The sequence below is a fragment of the Heteronotia binoei genome, chromosome 1 (assembly GCF_032191835.1).
Source record: "Heteronotia binoei isolate CCM8104 ecotype False Entrance Well chromosome 1, APGP_CSIRO_Hbin_v1, whole genome shotgun sequence".
Taxonomy (NCBI): Eukaryota; Metazoa; Chordata; class Lepidosauria; order Squamata; family Gekkonidae; genus Heteronotia; species Heteronotia binoei.
The window spans coordinates 139861054-139873742 of record NC_083223.1 but is presented as its reverse complement, the minus strand read 5'-3'; the positions used below and the strand labels follow the sequence as shown (position 1 = coordinate 139873742).

At 45.6% G+C, this 12689-nt stretch overlaps 1 protein-coding gene across 1 annotated transcript in view; it reads left to right on the top strand.

Moving 5' to 3' along the window:
* The window catches only part of RSPH3 (radial spoke head 3), a 47268-nt gene extending 35818 nt beyond the window's left edge, over window positions 1-11450 (top strand). Inside the window, exon 9 of the mRNA XM_060241600.1 lies at window positions 11318-11450. The gene's annotated coding sequence lies outside the window, so the exon portion shown is untranslated. The remainder of the gene's footprint in view (window positions 1-11317) is intronic.
* The last annotated feature ends 1239 nt before the right edge of the window (window positions 11451-12689 follow it).

Below are 12689 nucleotides of genomic sequence, written 5' to 3'. Positions count from 1 at the left end.
CTGCTCCATATATTTATCCAATCCCCTCTTGAAGCTGTCTATGCTTGTAGCAGCCACCACTTCCTACAGCAGTGAATTACCTGTGTTAATTACTCTTTGGGTGAAGAAGTACTTTTATCTATTTTAAGTCTACTGCTCATTAATGTCATTGATTCCCCATGAATTCTTGTATTGTGAGAAAGGGAGAAAAGTACTTCTTTCTCTACCTCCTCTACCCCATGCATAATTTTGTAAACCTCTATCATGTCACCCCTCAATAGTCATTTCATTTTAGTATGATTAAGGGGGATGGAAAAATCTTTTTTGAGATGTGGTGACCAGAACTGTACACAGTATTCCAAATGAGGCCACACCATAGATTTATACAGGGGCATTACAGTACTGGCTGATTTGTTTTCAATCCCCTTCCTAGGATGTGGCATATTCAAGACAGCCCTAGGAGACTGCCTAGGTTGCTGAAAGATCAAGAGGTGCCAGGAGCAGCAAGCAGTACCCTGAGCAGTACCCTGGCTCCAGAGCTGCCACCAAGGGCCTGCTCACTTGGGCTCCCCATCCACCAAACTCACAGGACAGCAGTGTCTCGTCCCTTTCCACCCAACTTCCTCCCGCCAAAGATTTTTGCCAGTTCCTCCCACTCCTGCTGCAGACTTCCAGTTTGCTCCCCACATCATTCCTCAGTCCACAGAAGGCTGCAGTGGGAATGGGGTGGAGAAGCTGATTTCATCTTAATGCAACTCCAGTTATAATGTCCAAGCCAAAGAATCCATAGACACCAAATGATGCCTAGAAAGCAAAATCTGTTTTCATCTCTCAGTTTGTAAAGACAGGCATATTAATATTCCTGTTAATTTGTGTTAACGTTCTTGCTTAAGATGTATTCATACAGGTTTAGAAAGTGCCAGAATCAAGATTAACTGATGAGTCAGCTTTGTCAACAAATGCACAGTCATGGAGGAATGTCAAATTGCATTCACAGATTATTTCACAAGAGTTTATGAGATATCTACGAATGCCTACAATCCTATATAGCATCTAAAAACATCCCTCACCTCTTTTATAGTCCCTAGATGTTTCTGATATACAGAAGAGCAAGTTAGTGTAAATTCCACTGAAACATATTAATGGTACAACTTGATACAGCCAACTAATAGTTCTGTGTCTCTTTTGTGGATCTCTTTTGGCATAGACACCCTCTATCTAATTGCAAAAGGCTGATAGAGGCTTTACTTGAGAAGAGGTTTTTGATTTTTCAATTCACCATTTTTGGTCTGTGTGTGCCAGGCCAATATAACACTGCAGAATGCATTCACCTCTTCTACCTCATGTATCTAGTGCAGTGCTATTGCTGTGCCAACTGTTCAAGAGGAACATTGCCACTTAAAAGAAAACTGCTGCATTCCACTATAGCAGATCTGTTTAATGGTTAACTCTACACATGAAAATGGCCCCACCTTATCAAAACTATTCACAGGACTCTCAACAGAACAATATGTAATTGTTAGTTAAACCCACAGTATAAAACAAACTTTGAAAATGGAGCACTAAGACTATTCTTTATCACATAGTCTAACTATTCTAAAGGTTCATTTCTCAGGTGTCTTAACATGTGTATAGCAAGTTTGTACATATACTGTAGATATCTAGGTCTCAAGAACAACGTCCTTTCTTTTTCCTGATCATTATTCTAATATGTTCTTGGGTAATTTGTTCTTGGATAGAAAAATCAGGGCCAGTCTTATCAATTCAGTGAGGTAAAACAAGCACTAGTCAACTGATTCCAATGGTAGACACCTCAACAAAGGAAGCCTGAGCAAATTTAGCAGTCATGGGATAAAAGGATAGACCCTTGTGTGGATTAGTAACTAGTTAAACAGGAAGCAGAGGATATAGGGTTGCCAAGTCCAACCCCAGAAATATCTGGGGACTTTGGGGGTGGAGCCAGGAAACAAGATGGCCTGAGCCCATCTTGGAGGAGCAGCCACGGCGAGCGGAGAAGAGGCGGCAGCGGCGCGGCGGCCTCGCCCGCTCCGCCTCTGGGGTGGAAGCAGAGGGGGGGGTGGAGGCGGGCCGGGGCCATGGCGAGCCGCAAGTCCGGGTCCTAGAAGGGCCCTCCCCTGCGCTGCTGCCACCTCTTGGCTGCTCCTCCGAGATGGGCTCAGCCTGGGCCCATCTCGGAGGAGCAGCTGCGGTGTGCGGGGAGGGGGCGGCAGCGGCGCGGCGGCCTCGCCGGCTTCAGGATCAGGCGGCTCGGCGCCGTTTCCCCCCTCCCCCCGCTTCCATTTTTTGGGGGAAGAGGGTGGAAATCCTGGGGTCCCCCGCCAGTGCGGGAGGGTTGGGAAGCCTAAGAGGATATGAATAAATGGGTTGTTCTTGCAGTGAAGGTAAGCAGGTTTCTAAGTCCCAGGGATCTATATTAGGGCCTGTGCAATGTAACTTGTTCACAAACAGTTAGGCGATAACTCTGGACAGTGAAGTGACCACACCCACTGATGAAACCAGTGCTGTAGAAACTAAAGCTGGCCTTGAAGAATTTCAGAAAGGTCTGGGTGTAAGGGAAACAAGGTAAATTAGGTTCAATATAAGTAAAGATAAACTGCTATGCATTATGGTAAACCCTCTCCCAATTTCACATATACACATTAATCATGCTACTCAGATCAAAGGTTTGCTCAATTTGTTAATTTTACTATTCTGTCATTAAACCTTAAATTTGTACCATTTTGCATTCTAAACCACTCCCTTACCAGATAATTTTACTCTGTCATTGAATCTTAAATTTGTACCAGTTTGCATTCTGAGCCACTGACTACCAGCTATGTGTGACTTTGCTCACTGTACCGGATTCCTCGTCTGATGAAATGTGCTTTTAGAACACACGAAAGCTTATGTTCTGAATAAAATTAAGTTGGTCTTAAAGGTGTAACTTGTCCCCTATTTTGTTCTACTACAGACCAACACGGCTGACTACTTTGATTAAACTGATTTGTTATTGTTGAATGCAGCAATATTCCTTAAATAGGCATATCACTGTTATGGGAGGTGAAGTGGTGGTGGTGATTAGCCAGGAACAATATTAAGGTTGCCAGTGTGTTGGAAAATGTCTGAAGACTTTGGGGGTAGATCTGGGAAAGGAGGGAAGGGAGGGGAGGGACCTCAGTATGGTACAATGCCATAAAGTCCATCCTCCAAAGCAGCCATCTTCTCCAGGGGAGCTGATCTCTGCCACCTAGAGATCAGTTGTAAAAAGGGAAGATCTCCAGGCCTTACCTGGAAGCTGGCAACCTAATTTTACAATATATTGGGGTCTTGGTAGACAGCTCAGTGAAAATATCTCCACAGTATCAGATAAGAGTACAAAAAAGACAAACTTCCATGTTAGGGATTGTCAGGAAAAGGACTGAAAACAAAGCATCTGATACACTAATGGCCTTATAATGTGGCCAGCTATATGTCTATTCACAGTCACCCTGCTTGAAAAAGAAATCATAGAGCCACGGCTTTTTTTCTGGAAAAAGAGGTGCTGGAACTCTCAAGAGGGAAATAAAGCAGAAGTATATGCGTTCCCCCTCATGAACTTTTAAACATTTGTTGAGAACTTTGTTTCCAGGGCTTTTTTTTTGTAGAAAAAGTCCAGCAGAAACTCATTTGCATATTAGGCCACACATCCCAACATCACCATTGTTTCACACTGGGCTTTTTTTGTGGAAAAAGCCAAATGGGAACTCATTTGCATATTAGGCCACACACCCTGATGCCAAGCCAGTCAGAACTGTGTTCCTGCACAAAAAAAAAGGCCTGTTTGTTTCCATGAAGAGGTTCTGGAACTCTGTTCCATCATATTCCCCCAGGGGTAAAAAACCCTGCATAGGACTGGGCTAGACATGCTTTTAAAAGAAAGTCTTTCCATTCACAGCTTTCTTGCCTTTGCTCATTAGCTGTGTTAGTACTCTCTTGGATTTGATGGTACCTTTCCTACTCTGTGGTATTTTATCTGAGCATCCATTGTTGTGATTTTAAATAATTTCCAGGAATCCTGAAGAGAGATAATCTTTATTATTACCTCTTTATTATTACCTCTTTCAACCTCCTTTAGACCAATCCATCTACCTTTTAAAACTTCTTAATTATTTAATTTGAATTTGCAAACTACTCAAAGTTATGGGTTGCAATAAAAATTTACATCACACTTACTTTACATTTCAAAGAATATATTTTTCAGTAAAGGACCCTAATCAATTTATATTGATGTTCATTTTTTACAATAAAATATTACTATCAATTAAAAAAAAACCCAACAATAAAAAAAACCTGGGCCCCTGCTTTCTTCCCTTTCCCCTTTCTCAGTCTACATCTATTCCATAACTTTAGATATTTTTGCTATTTTAAGATATGCTAAAATGTTTTTTTTTTCAAATATTTTCTCTTCTGAAATCAAATAGGGCCATATTAAACTTTGAATAAAACTTTTATTTTTCATATATTTTTAATTTAATAGAAATGTGAACAGAATTAGTGCTCCAAATTAGATCTAGGGTGCTTTACGTCCGTGATTAGCTGTTAAAAGGCATATATGGTGTGGCAGAGGTGATGTGCTCTGGCCTGAAGGCTCTGTTCTGCCCTGTCCTCCTGGGAATTCCTGGAGGGGCTTTTCTTCTACTCACAGGGTAGCCCACCACCACCAGTTGATCATTGCTGGGCAGGCCTGTAGCTACAGTGGTGCCCAGGGGGAACAGGCCATCAACCCCCCTCCCATCTGTATGGCCTCTCCATTTGAGGGCCTCCCATCTGCCCCCTTTGCTCGCCGCCACTCACCGCTGCTCTGAATAAGTGCAGATTGCTACTGTAGGGGCTTTAGATTGGCACGGTGGGGGAAGCCTACTTGCATCTGGATCCCCTGGAAGGTTTACTGAGGCCAAACCAGGTGGCTCCCTCCCAAACAAAAAATGCTGCTGTGGGAACCTCTAAACATGACATTCTGGCTACAGCCCTGTTGTTGGGACTTCCCACTGGAAAGATCATGACTCCCAACTTCCCTTTTAAGTTCAGAGGTCTTGGTTCATTGTCTCCCATTGCCCAGCACCTGGTCACCTGGGACAGAATAGTACCTTGGCTGCTCTTGGAGGAATAGCTGCTTGCCAACTGCCTGCCTCCCCCCTGGGCCTCCTCTTCAGATAGCATGTTTGGTGTGGTGGAGGTCTACGTGGTACAGAGAACTGCTCCCAGGATCAAAAGTTATAATGTATTTATTAAAAAATAAAAGTATTTACCAGCATGCTTTTAGCACAGCACTAGACTGAGCAAGGATTACAAAAGAAACATATAACGATGCAAATCCTCTGTCCTTTACTCTATACATGCCCTATCTGCTCTTAAAATATAGGGCAGGCTCTGTAGCTTAGATCAGGGGCCACCAACCCCCGGGCCGGGGACCAGTAGTAGGCCGCGGCCTGTTTTCCATGGGCCACGCAGCCTTGCCGCCCCCCAGTGGCACCTCCTCCTTGCCCCATTTCCTCCTCCCTCCTTCACCCTCTGCACAGCTTCCCCGCCTCCTCCTCCCTCCCACCGATCAGCTGATTGGCCGGGAAAGCTGCTGCAGCAGCTTCGAGTGTCACTGCCCTTGCCTCCTCCTCAAGTGGAAAGGAGGCAAGGGCAGTGTTGCTCGCCACTGCTGCCAGTCACCCTTCCTTTCCCTTCCCATCCCTTTGTCTCCTGCCCTCCTCCTCCAAGCCCACCACTGCCACCTGCCCCCTCCTTCCCTTTCCTTCCTGTCCCATCAACTCCCCCCCCCACCCTGGCGGCAGTGGCACACTGTGATTGCGGGCGGGGAGGAAGGCTATGGAATGGGACAGAAAGGGAAGGAGGAGGTGAGTGCTGCGGGCCGGGGGGGGGGGGTTGAAGCACTTTGGGGGTGCCTGCCTGGGGTGTGATGTGCTCTTGGCTGCCACTGGCTACAGTGGTTTTTCCCCCGCAGCTGTTTGGTGGGGGGCGGCCTGGGAGGACTTCACCACCCCTTCCCCAGCCTTAAAATGGAGAAAACGGGGGGGGGGGTGACGAGGCTCCACGGGGGGGAGGGAAAAAATGGGGGGGATAGATCCAGATGGGCAGCTGTGTTGGTCTGAAGCAGTAGAACAAAGTAGGAGTCAAGTTGCACCTTTAAAAGATGGCGAGGCTGCATGAGGGGGGAAGGAGAGAGGAGGAAAATGGGGGGAGGAGGATTCAGTGAGGCTGCGCAGGGGGATGAGGGAGGGAGGAGGAAAATGGGGGTGGAAAACAGGAGGGAGGAGGCGCCACGGGGGGAGGCCAAATTGGGTCCCCCCACCCTGCCTGCTCTGGGCCGTGGTAGGCGGGCTGGCCCTGGAGCCAGTCCCTGGGGCCAAAAAGGTTGGGGGCCACTGGCTTAGATGTTCTAGTTCCCTACAGAGTTAGCATTACCTTGAAATTTGCTCCAGCTCTCCAGGCGAGCACATGGTCAAAATGGCTGCCTACTCCAGAAGAGAGATCTGTGTGCATTCCTGGTCAGAGCACCCAAGGAAAAGAGAGTGCCTTCCTCTTGAAAGGAGATTTTATCATCTCTGGTACTCCACCCACTTGACCCTAGTCAGCCCAGTTCAAGGAAATTTTCCCTGTGTTCACCGCTCAGCTGTTTGGTTTTGCTCCAAATTGGCAAGCCAATCCAAAGGATTAAACAGCTGCCAGCCAGGCAATCTCCACCCCCTTTCTCCTGACCACCACAAGCTATGGCGAGGGGAGAGGGGGAAAGGAAGTCCTTTCCTAAGCACTCTCCCTCTTCTCCTGGCCCCAGAGAATGGTGGCCAGAAGAAAGGTGAATGGGAAGTCATTTCCATGGCAGTCCACGCACCCTTTCTCCCAGCCACAGAGAACAGGGGAACCAAACTTGCTGGACCAGTTCAGTTTGGGATCCATTTGGTTCAGGGTTCAGTTTGTGGTAGGCTTCCCAATCCCCAGGTCCCAGCGGGGGATCCCCTGGTTTTACAGGCTTTCCCCCTCCCCCAGCCAGCTGGCCAGCGGGGGAAGCTCCACCCCCACAGCCATTATGAACCTCCAGGAATGATTCCCATAGGGAATGATGGGGAATTGATCCGCAGGCGTCAGGGGCTCTGGGAAGGCTGTTTTTTGAGGTAGAGGTGCCAAATTTTCCATATAGCATATAGTGCCTCTCCCCAAAATACCTCCCAAGTTTCAAAAGGATTGGACCAGGGGGTCCAATTCTATGAGCCCTAAAAGAAGGTGCCCCTATCCTTCATTATTTTCTATGGAAGGAAGGCATTCTAAAAGGTGTGCTGTCCCTTTAAATGTGATGGCCAGAACTCCCTTGGAGTTCAATTATGCTTGTCACACCCTTGCTCCTGGCTCCGCCCCCAATGTCTCCTGGCTCCACCCCCAAAGTCCCCAGATATTTCTTGAATTGGACTTGGCAACCCTAGTTTGTGGGTTGCCGAACCACTCTTTTTAGGTTTGTGCTCATCCCTACTCAAGCTCTATCTCATGCTAGCAGCAGATCACATGTGGGAATATGTGAAAACTGTGAAAGTGCCTGAAGGCAGATTTGGAATGGATGAGGACTAACAAACTGAAACTTAATCCCCCCCCAAAACTGAGATGCTAGTGGGGAAAGATCTGACCCTAGAAATAGGAATCCCTTGTTCTAGATGGGGTTGCATCTGGTTGGGGCTGCAACTAAAGGAGCAGGTTTGTAATTCAAAGGTGCTCCTGGACCCAGGCCTCCTCTTGGGCAAACAGGTGGCAGTGGTGTCCAGGGGTGCTTTTCTTCACCTTGTAGAATCTGAATTAGATTTATGCAATGCACTCTACAAAGGGCACCCTTGAAGACTGTCTGTACAGCTGATACTGAATACTGCAGTCAGGGTGTTGACTGAAGTGGTTTGTAAGGACCATACCACTCTAGTCTTGTTCCACTTACACTGGGATTTGCTTCCAGGCTCAATTCAAGGTGCTGATATTGACCTTTAAAGCTCTGTATGGCCTGGGACCAACATACCTTAAGGACTGCCTTCTTCCACACAAATCTACCCACTTGCTCCAGTTGTCCTCAGAGGTCCATCTTCAGTTGCTCCCAGCATCTGAGGCTAGACAGGTGGCAACCTGGAAAAGGGCTTTCTCTACCATGGCACTAAAACTTTGGAATTCCCTCACCAGGGAGATTTGTCTGTGTCCCTGTATGAGTGTCTTTCACTAGCGAGTGAAGATCTTTTTTGTTTTGTCTGACATATCCTCAATAATGGCATTGGCTCCCCACTGTGTGCTGTGTGTTTATGTGGCGTTAACTGAAATTTTATCATTTTACCCGTATTTTAATTATTTAAATGTCTTCATATCTTTATGTGGTCCCTGACTGGGTGGAAAGATTATATAAAATGTTTTAAATAAATATATGAATGAATGTGCTTGCATAAATGAGATTCTAGGTACTTGAGGTTATAAGATATTGGACACAATACTTCTTTACTCAATGTGTAGTTAACTACAGGATTCACTGCCAGTGGAGGTACTGATAGCTATTAGCATAGATAGCTTTAAAAGTGTGTTAGATGGATTCATGGAGGATAGATTCATCAGTGGCTACTAGCCATGATTATTGAAGGAAGTCTCCTAGGCTTGACAATCCCCAGGTCCCAGCAAGGAACCTCCAGGTTTTGCAGGCTCTTTCCTGCCCCCAGCCAGCTGGCTAGCAGGGGAAAGCCCTGCTCCAATGGCCACCATATGCCTTTCCACCTTGAAAGGCTTAAGAAGATGCTTGGGAACAGCTTGCTTTTAGAAAGGTGTGTGTGCCTTTCCATGAAGTTTTATAATGCATTTGCTTTCATATTTTTAAACTGCCCCTTGGGACAGATAAATTAAATTAATAAACTTGTACAACACTGAGCCCCAAGTCTATACTCTCCAATTCTGCTTTCACTGTCATTCTTTCTACCTCTCTTTGGTTGCTTTTAGATAGAGATTTCCCCCCACATGGGCAGCAAGAAGACCATGCAATAGTAGAAAGGAGCATCCAGATAAAATTATGCCAAATCCAGGCACAACTTATCTGACTCCCATTTTTCCTCTTTGAGTCAGAAGAAAATAAAAATCTCATGTGGAAAGGGGGCAGAGCTAAGATCCACTTTCAAAATGGCACAGAGCCGCATCATTCCACAGTCCCACTCTTTTGCCATTCAAAGGTTTGTCTTTTTCTTCCCCTGCTGACTCATGCTGTAGCTTTACAGCACAGCTCAGTAAGGAAAGTGGGCATTGGAGGCTGTAGAGGCCCCACAAAACCACCATACACCTTTGCTCAGGTTTGGTGGAAAACCACTGAATGCAATAGGAATGGTTGGGTGCAGACAGTTTCCATCCCGCTTGCTGCTTACTTTCACGTCCCCATGCAGATGCACCCTCTGTCTCTCTGAACTACTGTTTCTTGCTGCCTCTCTTTTTCCTTCCTCTGCTGGAGAGATATCAGCTCCTCCTGGCCCTGAAGGATATCTCTACAAATAGTTTCCCAACTACCAGAAGAGTATCTCATCATGATTTACACGTTAGCAACTACTCTGCATTAGATCCATTCCAGTCTGGCTTCTGCCCCATCCATGACATGGAGATGGTGTTGGTCGCCTTGACAGACAATCTCTGTAAGCTGAATCAAGATGGGTCAGAGCTGCTATTGTTATTAGATCTTACAGGCAGCATTCAACATGGTCAACCATGATCTGTTGGCCCACTGCCTCACTGACAGGAGCTTGTGGGGTAGCCCTTCAATGGCTTACCTCATTTCTTCATGGTTGGGGACAGAGGGTGGTGCTGGGAGAGAATGTTTATTTTAGACACCCCCTACTCTCCCCAATGCTATTTAACATCTATATGCGTCCCATCACCCAGCTGGCTCAGAGTTTTGGGCTTGGGTGTCAACAATATGCTGATGTCACCCAGCAGTATCCATTACTTGATGGCCACCCGGACACTGCCCCACAAAATCTGACTGTGGGGCTGGAGGTCATGGTGATGTGGCTAAATAAGAGCAGGCTGAGATTGAATCCAAGAAAGCAGAGGTTCTGTAGCTGGGGAGACCCTCAGGACCGGGGCACAGACTTCCCACTCTTGGCAGGGTGCCATTGGTACCAGTGCAGTCTGTCAAGAATTTCAGTGTGATCCTGGATACCTCCATAAAGGTGGAGGCCCAGGTCATGCATATTGCCAAGCTGGAATTTTCCCATCTGCATCAGGCTTGGCAACTGGCCCCTTTCTTGCTGCACCCTAATCTAATCATGGTTATCCAGTGCAATGGTTACCTCCAGGCTGGACTACTGTAACTTGCTCTATGCTGGCTTGCCCTTGAAACTGATCTGGAAGCTCCAACTAGTCCAGAATGTGGTAGCGCAATTCCTGAGTCACGGACAGCAGTCACTTACGGCCCATATACAGCATGTGCTGTGGCAGCTAACTGGCTTCCAGTAAAGTATCAGATCAAATTCAAGGTTTTGGTATTAACTTTTAAGGCCTTGAGTGGTCATGGACTGCATCCTCTGGTATGTCCCTGCAAGAGCATTACACTCCCTGGATAAAAATCTGCTGGTGATTCTCAGTCCCAAATATGTCTGGCTGTCCTCAACCAGGTTCAGGACTTTTTCAGTCCTGGATCCAACCTGGTGGAACTCCCTGCCAAACACCATCAGCGCCCTGTGGGACCTCATGCAATTCTTCAGGACCTGCAAGGCAGAGATGTTCCATCAGGCCTTTGGTTGATGGCAGTGATGGTTTCCACTCTGGCTGGCACCCTCCTGTGTTCTCCTTCCCTCAGACTGTTTCACCCTCCCCTGCAGCCATGAGGGAGTCACAGTCCAGAATTAAAGAGTCATGCTAGGATTAATATCTTTGTCACTTGCTGTGAGACTGCTGCAGAAACTTTTATGTACTTGGTTTTAGCTTTTTAATGTTTTTATCATGTTGTACATCACCCAGAGCCCTTCAAAACCAGGGATTGGGCGATTCATAAATTTAATGTAATAAATAAAGGATGCACGAGCTAACATCCATCACAATGTGTATAAAGTGCCATCAAGTCACTGCCAACTTATGGCAATCTCACAGGTTTTCAAGGCAAAAGATGTTCAAAGATTTGCCACTGCCTGCCTCTCTGCAGCACCTAAAAGACTAACAAACTTTATTGCTCCATTCCTCTATGCATTCTCAGTGACTTCTCTAATAAGCTTCTCTAAATTTCTCTTCTTATAAGCTTCTCTAAAATTTTGATGGAAGTTTTGATGCTTAGTCATTAAAACAAGTTTGCTGTCTTTTGCAGGTAACTTAGCATATACAAGAAGATTTCACATTGCCATTTGAGAAAATATTCTGAAACTTGAATTTACCGTTATGATAAAGTTGTTGCCAAGGCAAGCAATAAATGAACCACTGGTGTTTTTGAAATGTATGCAAGCTCTGGGCTTTTTATTTAAGCACCATACAATAAATAAGTGACTGTTGTATGTATATGTTATCTTCTTGTAGCATTTGTTTTATTGTATAAGTTATTTAAAATATATTAAAAATAAATATTTTGATTTTAGAAATTTCTGTTAATTATTTTGTGTCACGGTTTCCCATCACCCCAAGCCAGGGATGAGAAGAAACATTGGGTCAAGGAGCGAGGCAAAACAAATTACAAAACTACTAGAGGGAGAATAGGTCTCACTCCAGCTTAAAATGGTATCTGCTACCAGCCTCTTCTTAACTACCCTCCCCCCCCCTCAAAGTGAAGAGACAAGCCTCGGAGCTTCTTCAGGAATTCAGTAAGGTCAGCCCTGCAAGATTGGCTTGCATTCTCAGTTTTTAAACTAAAATGTTACCAGTAGATGGTTAAGTCCAAGACTTCTGGATTTAGCTTTTGAGGCTACAGGAAACAAGAAGCTATACTAGGTTAAAATATAATTGTTTTATTAAAGTGCAAAGGTATTTCTTAAAAGTGCAGAGTAAAAGAATAAACACTTGTGAAGAGTAAAAACAAGAAATCTAAGTATAAACAGCACAAATATTACAACATTAGTTACCAGTGTAGTTCTCAAAGTTTGCTAGGTTCAGCATCAACCTCTGGTTCTTAGAGACAGGGCCAATGCGTGGGAGTAGGCAAAGTAGGCAGTCACCTACGGCGCCACCTGGCCTAGGGACAGACACTTTACTCTGGCTCCTGACCACTGTCACCTTGTCTTCTCCCAAGCTGCCCTCAACAAAGCCAAGCCACCCCCCTCTCCCCGATGTGCGACTTGGTCTCTCACCTCATCCTATCCTGCCACCCTCCTTCCTGGCTTGGCTGGCAAGCACTTATTCTCACAATTTTTTAATAACATATCACATTTTTAAAAAAAATTAAAATTACAAATCAATAAATTAAAAATGTAAAAAGCTTCTTCAAGTTTTGTGCTCTTAATTTTCCCTATATTTTTAATAAGTGGGGGGGCACACTAGTGGGTGATTTGCCTAGGGTGCCAGAAAGTCTAGCACCAGCCCTGCTTAGAGACAAGTCAGGGCTTCAGCCCACTTCAGGAACAGCAATCAAAATGGATTCCAAGCAAGGCTGAGCTGGGCTACCACTGACATATTGTTTGCCAAGTGATCTCCAAGCTAATAGACAAGACAAAAGCTGACTAACTTATCTTATATCAAAGGATTCTGATGGG